Consider the following 12772-nt stretch of genomic DNA (forward strand, 5'->3'; position numbering starts at 1 on the left):
ACACCATGTGTTCTCCTGGGGAAATTGTCCCTATATAATGGGACCCTGGCAGTGTGTGCTGCACAGGCTCCCAGTGTGTGTGGGGGTGTTGGGGTAGTTACCTGCACTTTCACATAGGATTCTGCTGTTATAGTGGCAGCAGCATTAGCAGTTCATGCCCATCTCTGTGGTCCGAGCTGATAGCCACGGCTCGCGCCTGTATCTAGAACTCACTTAGGTTGTGCTCTGCTTCTGTGGGCACACAGGGAAGGAATCGCTTCTCCTCGTGCACCCTGGAATAATGGTCTCTTGTCTCTTTGGCAGATCCAGACTTTTTCCTGGACTCCCTCCCAGCTAGCTGTGGTGCACTAACCCCCTTCAGACAGTCTTCATATCACCAGCCCCAGTCCTCTCCCTGGGGTCTTACCTCTAAAGCCATAACTTCAGCTTCCAGCCCCCACCCACCCCAGTGGGTGAGTAGACAAACCTCTCAGGTTGGTGAGTGCTTGGCGGCATAGATCCTTTGTGCAGGAATCTCTTCACTTTGCCGTCTGCACCCCTGTTGCTGTGCTCTCCTTCATGGCTCCAAAGATTCCCCTCATGCCCCCCCCAAACCCCACCAGTAAAGGGGCCCTCTAGTGTGTGGAAACTTTTCCTCCTTCACAGCTCCCTCCCAGAGGTACAGGTATCATCTCTATTCTTTTTTTTTTCTTTTGATCTACCCATTTACGTGGGGATTTTCTTGCCTTTTAGGAAGTCTGAGGTCCACCAGCATTCAGTAGGTGTTACATAGGAGTTGTTCCACAAGAATGTGTTTTTGATGTATTTATGGGGAGGAAGCTGATCTCCACGTCTTACTCCTCTGTCATCTTGAAGGTCTCCTCTTGCTCTTGTTAAAATATTCTTCTCTTAAATAAATTGGATGGCATACTCTTGTCCTCTGTCAACTCTTCACTTAAAAGTTTATTTCCTATCAAATATTGCAGAGTTTCACTACCCGAGGTAGCCAAAGTCAAGGTGAAGACACAGCCTTCAGATTGTCAAGTTGGCCCAAGATTTCTGACAACCCTTGCAAGTTCAGAGTCCCCACTGATGCCCTCAGATTTGATAATTCACTAGAATGATTCACTGAACTGAGAACAATGCTATAATTACAATGAACAGTTTTAATATAGCAAAAAGATATAGTTCAGAATGAATGTAAGAGATACATAGATCAAAATCTATGACTGACAATGTTCCAAACAGAAACTTTCAATGTCCTCAGAGATATATTACCTTCATGGTATCAATTGTGGCAGTGTGCAACAAGCCTCTTAGATAGCCACATCCACCAGAGGGCAGACAGCAAAAGCAAGAAGAATTACAATTCTGCAGCCTGTGGAAGGAAAACCACATTCACAGACAGCTAGACAAAATAAAAAGGCAGAGTACTTTGTACTAGATGAAGGAATAAGATAAAACCCCAGAAAAACAACTAAATGAAGTGGAAATAGGCAACATTCCAGAAAAAGAATTCAGAAAAATGATGGTGAAGATGATCCAGGACCTCGGAAAAAGAATGGAGGCAAAGATTGAGAAGATGCAAGAAATGATTAACAAAGACCTAGAACAATTAAAGAACAAACAAAAAGAGATGAACAATATAATAACTGAAATAAAAAATACACTAGAAGGAATCAATAGCAGAATAACTGAGGCAGAAGAACGGATAAATGACCTGGAAGACAGAATGGTGGAATTCACTGCTGTGGAACAGAATAAAGAAAAAAGAATGAAAAGAAATGAAGACAGCCTAAGAGATCTCTGGGACAACATTAAACACAACAACGTTAGCACTATAGTGGTCCCAGAAGGAGAAGAGAGAGAGAAAGGACCCGAGAAAATGTTTGAAGAAATTATAGTTGAAAACTTCCCTAACATGGGAAAAGAAATAGCCACCCAAGTCAGGGAATTGCAGAGTTCCAAGCAGGAGAAACACGCTGAGACACATAGTAATCAAATTGACAAAAGTTAAAGACAAAGAAAAATTATTGAAAGCAACAAGGGAAAAATGACAAATAACATACAAGAGAACTCCCATAAGGTTAACACCTGATTTCTCAGCAGAAACTCTACAAACCAGAAAAGAGTGGAACAATATATTTAAAGTGATGAAAGGGAAGAAACTACAACCAAGATTACTCTACCCAGCAAGAATCTCATTTATATTCGATGGAGAAATCAAAAGCTTTACAGACAAGCAAAAGCTAAGAGAATTCAGCACCACCAAACCAGCTCTAAAACAAATGCTAAAGGAACTTCTCTAAGTGGGAAATACAAGGGAAGAAAAGGACCTACAAAAACAAACCCATAACAATTAAGAAAATGGTAATAGGAACATACATATCAATAATTACCTTAAACATGAATGGATTAAATGCTCCAACCAAAAGACACAGGCTCAGTGAATGGATACAAAAACAAGACCAATATATATGCTATCTACAAGAGACCCACTTCAGACTTAAGGACACATACAGACTGAAAGTGAGGGAATGGAAAAAGATATTCCATGAAAATGGAAATCAAAAGAAAGCTGGAGTAGCAATACTCATATCAGATGAAATAGACTTTAAAATGAATAATGTTACAAGAGACAAGGAAGGACACTACATAATGATCAAGGGATCAATCCAAGAAGAAGATATAACAATTATAAATATATATACACCCAACATAGGAACACCTCAATACATAGGCAACTGCTAACAACTATAAAATAAGAATTTGACAGTAACACAATAAGAGTGGGGGACTTTAACACCTCACTTACACCAATGGACAGATCATCCAGACAGAAAATTAATAAGGAAACACAAGCTTTAAATGACACAATAGACCAGATAGATTTAATTGATATTTATAGGACATTCCATCCAAAAACAGCAGATTGCACTTTATTCTCAAGTGCACACAGAACATTCTCCAGGATACATCACATCTTGGGTCACAAATCAAGCCTTGGTAAATTTAGGAATATTGAAATCATATCAAGCATCATTTCTGACCACAACGCTATGAGATAAGAAATCAGTTACAGGGAAAAAAAACTGAAAAAACACAAACACATGGAGGCTAAACAATACGTTAATACATAACCAAGAGATCACTGAAGAAATCAAAGAGGAAATCAAAAACTACCTAGAGACAATTACAACAAAACATGACAGCCCAAAACTTATGGGATGCAGCAAAATCAGTTCTAAGAGGGAAGTATATAGGAATACAATCCTACCTCAAGAGACAACAAAAATCTCAAATAAACTATCTAACCTTACACCTAAGGGAACTAGAAAAAGAAGAACAAACAAAACCCAAAGTTAGTAGAAGAAAAGAAATCATAAAGATCATGGTAGAAATAAACGAAATAGAAACAAAGAAAGCAATAGCAAAGATCAATAAAACTAAAAGCTGTTTTTTTGAGAAGATAAACAAAATTGATAAAATGGAAAAGGACCTACAAAAACAAAGCCATAACAATTAAGAAAATGGTAATAGGAGCATACATATGGATAATTACCTTAAACATGAATGGATTAAACTTATCAGCCAGACTCATCAAGAAAAAAAGGGAAAAGACACAAATCAATGGAATTAGAAATGGAAAAAGGAGAAGTTACAACAGACACTGAAGAAATACAAAGCATCATAAGAGACTACTATAGTAACTCTATGCCAATAAAATGGACAACCTGGAAGAAATGGAGAAATTGTTAGAATGGTTTAACTTTCCAAGACTGAACCAGGAAGAAATATAAAATATGAACAGATGATCACAAGCACTGAAATTGAACCTGTGATTAAAAATCTTCCAACAAACAAAAGTCCAAAAGATGGCTTCACAGGTGAATTCTATCAAATATTTAGAGAAGAGCTAACACCAATCCTTTTCAAACTCTTCCAAAATTTGCAGAGGAAAGAACACTGCCAAACTCATTCTATGAGGCCACCAGCACCCTGATACCAAAACCAGACAAAGCTACTACAAAAAAGGGAAATTGCAGACCAATATCACTGATGAATATAGATACAAAAATCCTCAACCAAATACTAGCAAACAGAATTCAACAACATATTAAAAGGATCATACACCAAGATCAAGTGGGAATTTTCACATGGATGCAAGGATTCTTTAATATATGCAAATCAATCAATATGATACACCATATTAACAAACTGAACAATAAAAACCATATGATAATCTCAATAAATGCAGAAAAAACTTTGGACAAAATTCAACACCCATTTATGATAAAAACTCTCCAGAAAGTGGGCATACAGGGAACCTACCTCAACATAATAAAGGCCACGTACAAAAACCCACAGCAAACATCATTCTCAATGGTGAAAAACTGAAAGCATTTCCTCTAAGTTCAGGAACAAGACAAGAATGTCCACTCTTACCACTATTATTTAACATAGTTTTGGAAGTCCTTGCCATTGCAGAGAAGAAAATGATATAAAAGGAATACAAATTGGAAAAGAAGAAGTGAAGCTGTCACTGTTTGCAGATGACATGATAGTATACATAGAGAATCCTAAAGATGCCACCAGAGCTAATCAATGAATTTGGTACAGTTGCAGGGTACATAATTAATGCACAGAAATCTCTTTCATTCCTATACACTAAAAACAAAATATCAGAAAGAGAAATTATGGAAAAAATCCCATTCACCACTGCAACAAAAATGATAAAAAACTAGGAATAAACCTACATAATGAGGTAAAGAACTGTACTCAGAAAACTATAAGACACTGATGAAAGAAATCAAAGGTGACACAGATGGAAAGATATACCATGTTCTTGGATTGGAAGAATCAATATTGTGAAAATGACTATGCTACCCAAAGCAATCTACAGATTTAATGCAATCTCTATCAAATTACCTGTGACATTTTTTACAGAACTAGAACAAAAACTCTTAAAATTTATAAGGAGACAGAAAAGACCCTGAATAGCCAAAGTAGTCTTGAGGTAAAAAAAAACAGAGCTTGGAACCAGATTCCCTGACTTCAGACTATACTACAAAGCTATAGTAATGTAGAGAATATGGTACTGGTACAAAAACAGAAATATAGATCAATGGAATAGGATAGAAAGCTGAGAGATAAACCCATGCACGTTTGGTCAACTAATCTATGACAAAGGAGGCAAGGATATACAGTGGAGAAAAGACAGCCTCTTCAATAAGTGGTGCTGGGAGAAATGGACAGCTACATGTAAAGGAATGAAATTAGAATACTCCGTAACACCATACACAAAAATAAACTCAAAATGGATTAAAAACCTAAATATAAGACCAGACACTATAAAACTCTTAGAGGAAAACATAGGAAAAACACTCTTTAACATAAATCACAGCAAGATCTTTTTTGATCACCTCCTAGAATAATGGAAATTAAAACAAAAATAAATGAATAGGACCTAATGAAACTGAAAAGCTTTTGCAAAGCAAAGGAAACTACAAACAAGATGAAAAGGCAACCCTCAGAATGTGAGAAAATATTTGCAAACGAATCAATGGACCAAGGATTAATCTGCAAAATATATAAACAGCACATGCAGCTCAATATTAAAAAAAACAAAGAGCCCAATCAAAAAATGGACAGAAGACCTAAATAAACATTTCTCCAAAGAAGACATACAGATGGCCAAGAAGCACATGAAAAGTTGCTCAACATCACTAATTATTACAGAAATGCAAATCAAAACTACAATGAGGTATCACCTCACAGCAATTAAAATGGGCATCATCAGAAAATCTACAAACAAATGCTGGAGAGGGTGTGGAGAAAAGGGAACACTTTTGCACTGTTGGTGGGAATGTAAATTGATACAGCCACTATGGAGAACAGTATGGAGGTTCCTTAAAAAACTAAAAATAGAATTGCCATATGACCCAGCAGTCCCACTACTTGGCATATACCCAGAGCAAACCATAATTCAACAAGACACATGCACCCCAATGTTCATTGCATCACTATTTACAATAGCCAGGTCATGGAAGCAACCTAAATGCCCATCGACAGACGAATGGATAAAGAAGATGTGGTACATATATACAATTGAATATTACTCAGCCATAAAAAGGAAGGAAATTGGGTCATTTGTAGAGACATGTATGGATCTAGAGAGTGTCATACAGAGTGAAGTAAGTCAGAAAGAGAAAAACAAATATCGTATATTAACGCATATATGTGGAACCTAGAAAAATGGTACAGATGAACCAGTTTGCAGGGCAGAAATTGAGACACAGATGTAGAGAACAAACATATGGACACCAAGGGGGGAAAGCAGTGGGGGTTGTGTGTGTGTGATGAATTGGGTGATTGGGATTGACATGTATACACTGATGTGTATAAAATTGATGACTAATAAGAACCTGCTGTATAAAAAATAAAATAAAATTCAAAAATTCACACAATAAAACATAGATCTTATCCTTTCACTTAACGCTCTTAAACATTTTGAAATATTCTGATGGCATGTAAAATAAAATCCAGTTTCTTTATCATAAAAAAAAAAATTGTGACAATATGCACATGGAGAATTGCCAACCCAGGAAGCTCACCTGAACTTGAGGTTCACAGTTTTACTGGTGTTTCATCATAAAGGCATGTTTGATTGTATTATTGGCCAAGTGGTGAAACTCAATCTTCAGGCTCCTCTCCTTCCTGGAGATCAGGATGATATCACTTGGTTCAAAGTCCCAACCCTTTAATCACATGGTTAGCCTTTCTGGTGAGGATACTTCTTTCCCTAAAATTATCAGTGTGAGCAGCCTCACCCTGAGTCAAGCCATCATGTGCACAACATGAGTCACCTTGTTAGCATAAAGTATCAGGTACACTGAAAAATTCCAAAGACTTAGGGTTTATCTCACAAGGAAATGTGGACAAAAGCCAATCAAATTCATTATTATACAGTCCCTCACCACTGCCCCTTCACACACACACACACACACACAAAATAATATATACTCATTTCCTATCATCCTCACTCTCCACTTTATTATTATTTCTAACAGCTATTACTGTTTAACATACTATACATTTTCCTTTATTTTCATCTTTATCATCTATCTTTCTCATAGAATGAAAACTGTAAGAGGCAGGAATTTCTGTCTTTTTTGTTTTTGTTGAATCTTCAGTGATTCAAACAAGCCTGACATAATGAAACAGGAGGGAAGGGGGCAGGGCACAACTTTAAAAGAATGACATAGCCTGAGGATACAACATAAACTGATTAGAACCAAATAGGTCCTAGATGGCAGACTCCTACTAGACCTTGAGCCTCAGTATACTCATTGTAACACATCAGCATGCTAAATGACACACCCACAGGTGCCATGACAGTTCCAAGGGTGACCATAAAGGTCAAAAAGTGGGTGGTGGGCCAATTTCTGGAAATTCTTACACCTTCCCCAAAATAGCTGGAATACTCCTCCCACTCATTAGCCTATGAAATTACCCAGCTGTATAAAAACTGACAATCCCATACCCTGGTGCCTCTCGCCTTCTGAGATTGCCCACACTCCATCTGTGGAGTGTATTTCTCTCTAAATAAATCCACTTCTTACCTATCACTTTGTCTCTCACTGAATACTTTCTGTGATGAGACATCAAGAACCTGAGCTTCACTAAGTCCTGCGACCAGGTGTGTGATCTCAGTTAAAAGAATGTGGGTTCAGTTCCCAATCTGAGTTGCACAGTTTCAATGCTATACTGTCAGTTAATATTTGTTTAATGAAAGAATGGATTTAATCTCTAAATTCAGATTCTCTTATAACCCCTCTATTCTTTAAGTTAAAGTACTGTTTGTGGACACATAGTTTTTGAAGGCAAAATCCCACTGTGTTCCCCTTTGCCCGGCAAAGTAATAAAACTATCCTTTTCTACCTCACACCCCCCCAAAAAAAATACAGTTTTATTTAAGCATGACATGACATGGAATATAAATCCACGAATATGTGCATATTTAACAAATTATCCATTATATGCTGTATCCCTTTAGCACTCTTATGATTGTGGAATATTTCAGGTGGCCTTTCAATTTACAACTACTAATCATGGCTTCATTTTACTAGACTGTAAAGCACTCAAAAATATATTCACTTTAAAATCACTGTATATCTTTGTTAGAAATAACTGTCTCTGGCTCCCTGCTCGTTGTTTGGCCTGGGGCAACCCGGCACTGGAGCCTACGCAGGCTCTTTGGTGGGGCTGATGGCAGACTCTGGGGGCGCTTACACCAGGGAGTGCTTCCCAAAGCTTCTGCTGCCAGTGTCCTTGTCCTCACAATGGGACATAGCCACCCCTCGCCTCTGCAGAAGACCCTCCAACACTAGCAGGAATCTGCTAAGGCAGATACGTGGACACTGAGGTGTCTGGCAGAGGCCCCCAGGCTGTGTGGAAGGGGGCATGGGCCTGATGCTCCCCTCTGAAACCTGTTCCAGTGGCCAGGATCACAGAACAGAGGCTCTGAAGGGAACCCCTAATAGCTACTGCAATCACAAAGCACCTCCCTGTCACCCCTGAGCCCCCCCAGGACACAGGGTCATCCTGTGTGTGGGTTCCCACTTAAGGTCTACGTTTCTGACAGATGATGACACTGAAGAAGAAGAGATTTGCTTTGGTTAAATGTGACTCGAGTTGCAAGGAAAAACCCACGATCCATAAACTCAGTGAATCACTGGGCCACCCTGCCCTGAAGCTGGGGATCAAGAATTTTACTAAAGTTAGATGTAGTCACACATCCTAAAAACTAGTTGCAGGGCTTCCCTGGTGGTGCAGTGATTGAGAGTCCACCTGCCAATGCAGGGGACACGGGTTCGTGCCCTGGTCTGGGAAGATCCCACGTACTGCGGAACGGCTGGGCCCGTGAGCCATGGCCTCTGAGCCTGCGTGTCCGGAGCCTGTGCTCCGCAACGGGAGAGGCCACAACAGTGAGTGGCTCGCGTACCGCAAAAAAAAGAAAAAAAAAACTAGTTGCAGAGATTGATAACTGAACCAATACAGAAAGGAATACAGTAAGGACACCCAGAATTCCTGAAGCCACTCAAGGACCCCGGACACACTGAGAATGACCAAGTGGGAAGAGGGGAAGGCCTGGATCCTGGGTAACAAATCCTTGTAAGTCACTGACCCGACCAAACTGGGAATTGTCCTCCTTTTGTCCTTTTAGTGTCAGGGAAAAAAAAAAACTTTATTTTTAAGCTACTCTTTGTTGAGGTTTTTGTTTGCAGAAGCCCAAGCAACCAAATGCTACAGTTCTCATGGCCCTGCTCCTTACCAGACAGCCCAGGATGCGTGTTTAAAGGAAATCAGGGAAGAAAAGAGGATTAAGTGGAATTTACTGACAGCTCTGGACTAAAGGAGCCTCCAAAATAACAGGACAAGTGAATACATAGTCAAAATGCCCACCTAGAAGAGGTGGTTCACCTGCTCCTACGGAACACACACAGCGCCAGGCCCCATCTCAGGGTCCAGATGAGGAAACCGAGGCACATGAAATGAAGTTCCTTATCTGACGTCACAGCAGAGCTTGCCTGCACTGCCTAAGTGTCAGGGTACGTTACCAGGATACACCAATGTAAGGACACAGTGTTTGCTTCCCCAGGACTTCCTAGAAATTATAGCAGGACAGGAGATGTCACCTCATGGGATGGGAAACGAGAGCCGGACAGGCTTCCCAGAGGCGGCATGTGATTTGGAGCTGGGAGACAGACACAGGTGTCTAACAGAGGAGATCAAAACCACTTTAATCATTCATAAAGCCGACTGGACACCTGGGCCTTAGACCTGCGGTGCGGCAATCGGCCCCAGGGAAACCCGTAGCTCTGGAGGACACATCTCAAAGTAGAAGAAGGTAGACCCAAAGGCAACTGTTTGGAAACACAAAATATAGTTAGAAGTTTCACCTTCTAAAAATGTCAGTGCTGGGCTTCCCTGGGGGCCCAGTGGTTAAGAATCCGCCTGCCAATGAAGGGGCCATGGGTTCAAGCCCTGGTCTGGGAAGATCCCACATGCCGCAGAGCAACTAAGCCCGTGCACCAAAACTACTGAGCCTGTGCTCTAGAGCCCATGAGCCACAACTACTGAGCCCACGTGCCACAATTACTGAAGCCTGCCAGCCTAGAGCCCATGCTCTGCAACAAGAGAAGCTGCCGCAATGAGAAGCCCACGCACCGCAACAAAGAGTAACCCCCAGTCGCCGTAACTAGAGAAAGCCCGTGTGCAGCAACGAAGACCCAATGCAGCCAAAAATAAATAAATAAATAAAATTGTCAATGCCTACGCTTGACCACCTTAGAGGGATTGAATAGATGACAGGTGAAGTGAGCTGCCTGTCAGAAAGAAAGAACAAATGATGTCTGTGGTCCTGGGAAATTTTTAAAAAGCTAAAGAAACAAATGGAACACACCTTTAATAATTCTGATATTTGCTTAAATCCCATAAAAATAAAGACAAGTTCTTCAAATGAGAAAAAAAAAAAGAGAAATAACTGTCCCTGAATTCTTAAAGGGAATCTTAAGTCCTGTGTTAGGATTGGGTAGGCAATATTGGAATTTGTAATTCAAAGAAAACTTGATTCATGAAGTTGAGTGCATCCTACTTCTTCATACCTGGCATCCTGAGTAAATTAATGTCTTTTTAAAGAATTTCTTCATAAAATGAATTATTAAATCTGTGCTCAAATACCAATGACAAGCAGGTAATTTCCTATAATACAGTTTGAAAGATACTCTGCTTTTTTAGTTAAATAAGCCATGTCTTAAAATTTTTCTATCCTACATCAGAGGAAAAGTGAAATGGATGACTGTTAGACCACTTTTGTATACCACAAATTGGGAAAAGAACCTGGTAACAAAAAGAGAAGAGATTTCTTTATCTCATGGAAAGTGTTAAGTATTGTCACTTTGAGGTCTTTATTTTATAACCAGAATAGAAAATATTTTTGAAAAATAATAAACTCAAGATGTTTAAATTTATCTTATAATTTTGGAATTAAAATTATATAGTGTTTCAGAATTCTGTATCTGGGAATTATACTGTATTTCACAAAGTGTTTAATTGATACAAATAGGAAGAGAATTATGTCTCTGGTTAAGTTTTAGAGTCTTTGGAGGTTTCTGCAATTATAGAGTAAAATGCTTCATCACTTCAAGAGCTATTTCAATCACTTTTTGAAAACTATATCTGCATCCATAGGCAAAGGAATTTTATTATCTCTGAATTACAATTTGGAATCTCATGAGTTATTTCATAGGACAAAGTTTGTTAAATGAACACTGGCAGTGCCATTAGTGTTTCGCTCTTGAACTCAAGTACAAGTCAGCTCTATTTAAGTCACCATTTGCAGAAGCCAGAAATAAATGTGCAGTTAAAATGGTGCCATAAGTTAATTAGAATGGAATTAGAAGGAAAGTGGGCAATTTAGGAACATAAGGATTGCTGTACCGAATCAGACCAATGGTTCTCCTGGTTTAATATCCAGCCTCCAGCAGCTGTACTTGTTCATTTCTAAAGCTTTAACAGAAAAGAAAAAGACTACATAATTCACCTAGACAAGTGTGCCATCTGTGATCTGGAGAAATTTTCTTCCTGACCTCTTTCAAATAATACCCTAAAGCAAGCGGTTTCAATCCTGTTATGATATTGGCTTAGCTTGAATAGCTCTGGTTATTAATAATTCTTATTAAATCATCCAACTCCTACATAAAATCAACTAGTTCATCAAGAAGCTGTTTATCTCTACAGCCCCTGAATCATGGTTGAATATTTGTGCATCTGTGATAAATTAGGAATTTATGGTACTTATTCAACACAAGTTCTTGTTGGCAAAATCTGCCTCTAGTTAACCAAGCTGGATGAATGCCTGCTTTGCTTTCCAAATTCTAGGGGTTCACAGGCTTTCGGCCAAAAAAAAAAAAAAAAGTGTAACTGCTATCACTACTCCCAACTTCCTATCCATTAATAATATACAGAAGGTATTTGAATGATGAAGAATTCTGTGTGCTAAACTTTTAGAAAAGTTCAACTGGAGTTTTTCTTATATGACTTTGCTTAAGTTAGACAAATCTAAGAGAAAGGAATGAATTACTTATCCCTATCACTTCAGTCTTCCTTTTATGATACAAGTATCTGTGACTAGTTTCTATGTTTCTTGATTATTCTAGATACCACCTCCGGGTCAATATTTCTAAAATGTTATGTACACAATAAACCATCTAGCAAAGAATCCCTCAAGAATTGTAAATGCCTACAAGCTAAAGTCTAAACCATTTTCCTAGGCTGTCAGATCTTACTGCTATAACACTTATATCCTAAAGCTATAATTCTAAAAGGATCTCCTCTATCTTAGAATCCAAGAAAACTAGTTTTTTCATTGCTATTTGAACTAAGAGAACACTTATTATTTATACTATGTTAATTCTGTTCCCTTTCTCTAGCACTCCAAACTTCTCTTTCTGGTTCAATTCCTTATTTTTTCTCCTTACTTCAGCTAAAATCGCATTCCTTTAGGTAATTCCCTCTTCTGACAATTTTTGTCCCTTTGTTTATGCTTGATTTAGTCTACCATATATTGTTGGTTCTTTGTTTTCATGGATGTCCTTGATTGTAAATTCCCTGAGGGAAACTATGTTTTCCATATTTATTTGTGTTTCTAGAGCCCAGACAGGGTCTGACTCATAATAATAGCATACAAATATATTAAAGAAAAATCTTTAGACTCACCAGTGACTATCTA

General features: G+C 38.7%; 1 protein-coding gene across 1 annotated transcript in view; it reads left to right on the plus strand.

Annotated features, from left to right (window-relative positions):
- Nucleotides 1-12772, plus strand: part of BCHE (butyrylcholinesterase) — an 88883-nt gene that overhangs the window by 67987 nt on the left and 8124 nt on the right. The gene's annotated exons all lie outside the window — the stretch shown is intronic.

Source organism: Aethalodelphis obliquidens, unplaced genomic scaffold (assembly GCF_003676395.1).
Source record: "Aethalodelphis obliquidens isolate GAN/ISIS:26980383/991018 unplaced genomic scaffold, ASM367639v1 scaffold1, whole genome shotgun sequence".
NCBI lineage: Eukaryota > Metazoa > Chordata > Mammalia > Artiodactyla > Delphinidae > Aethalodelphis > Aethalodelphis obliquidens.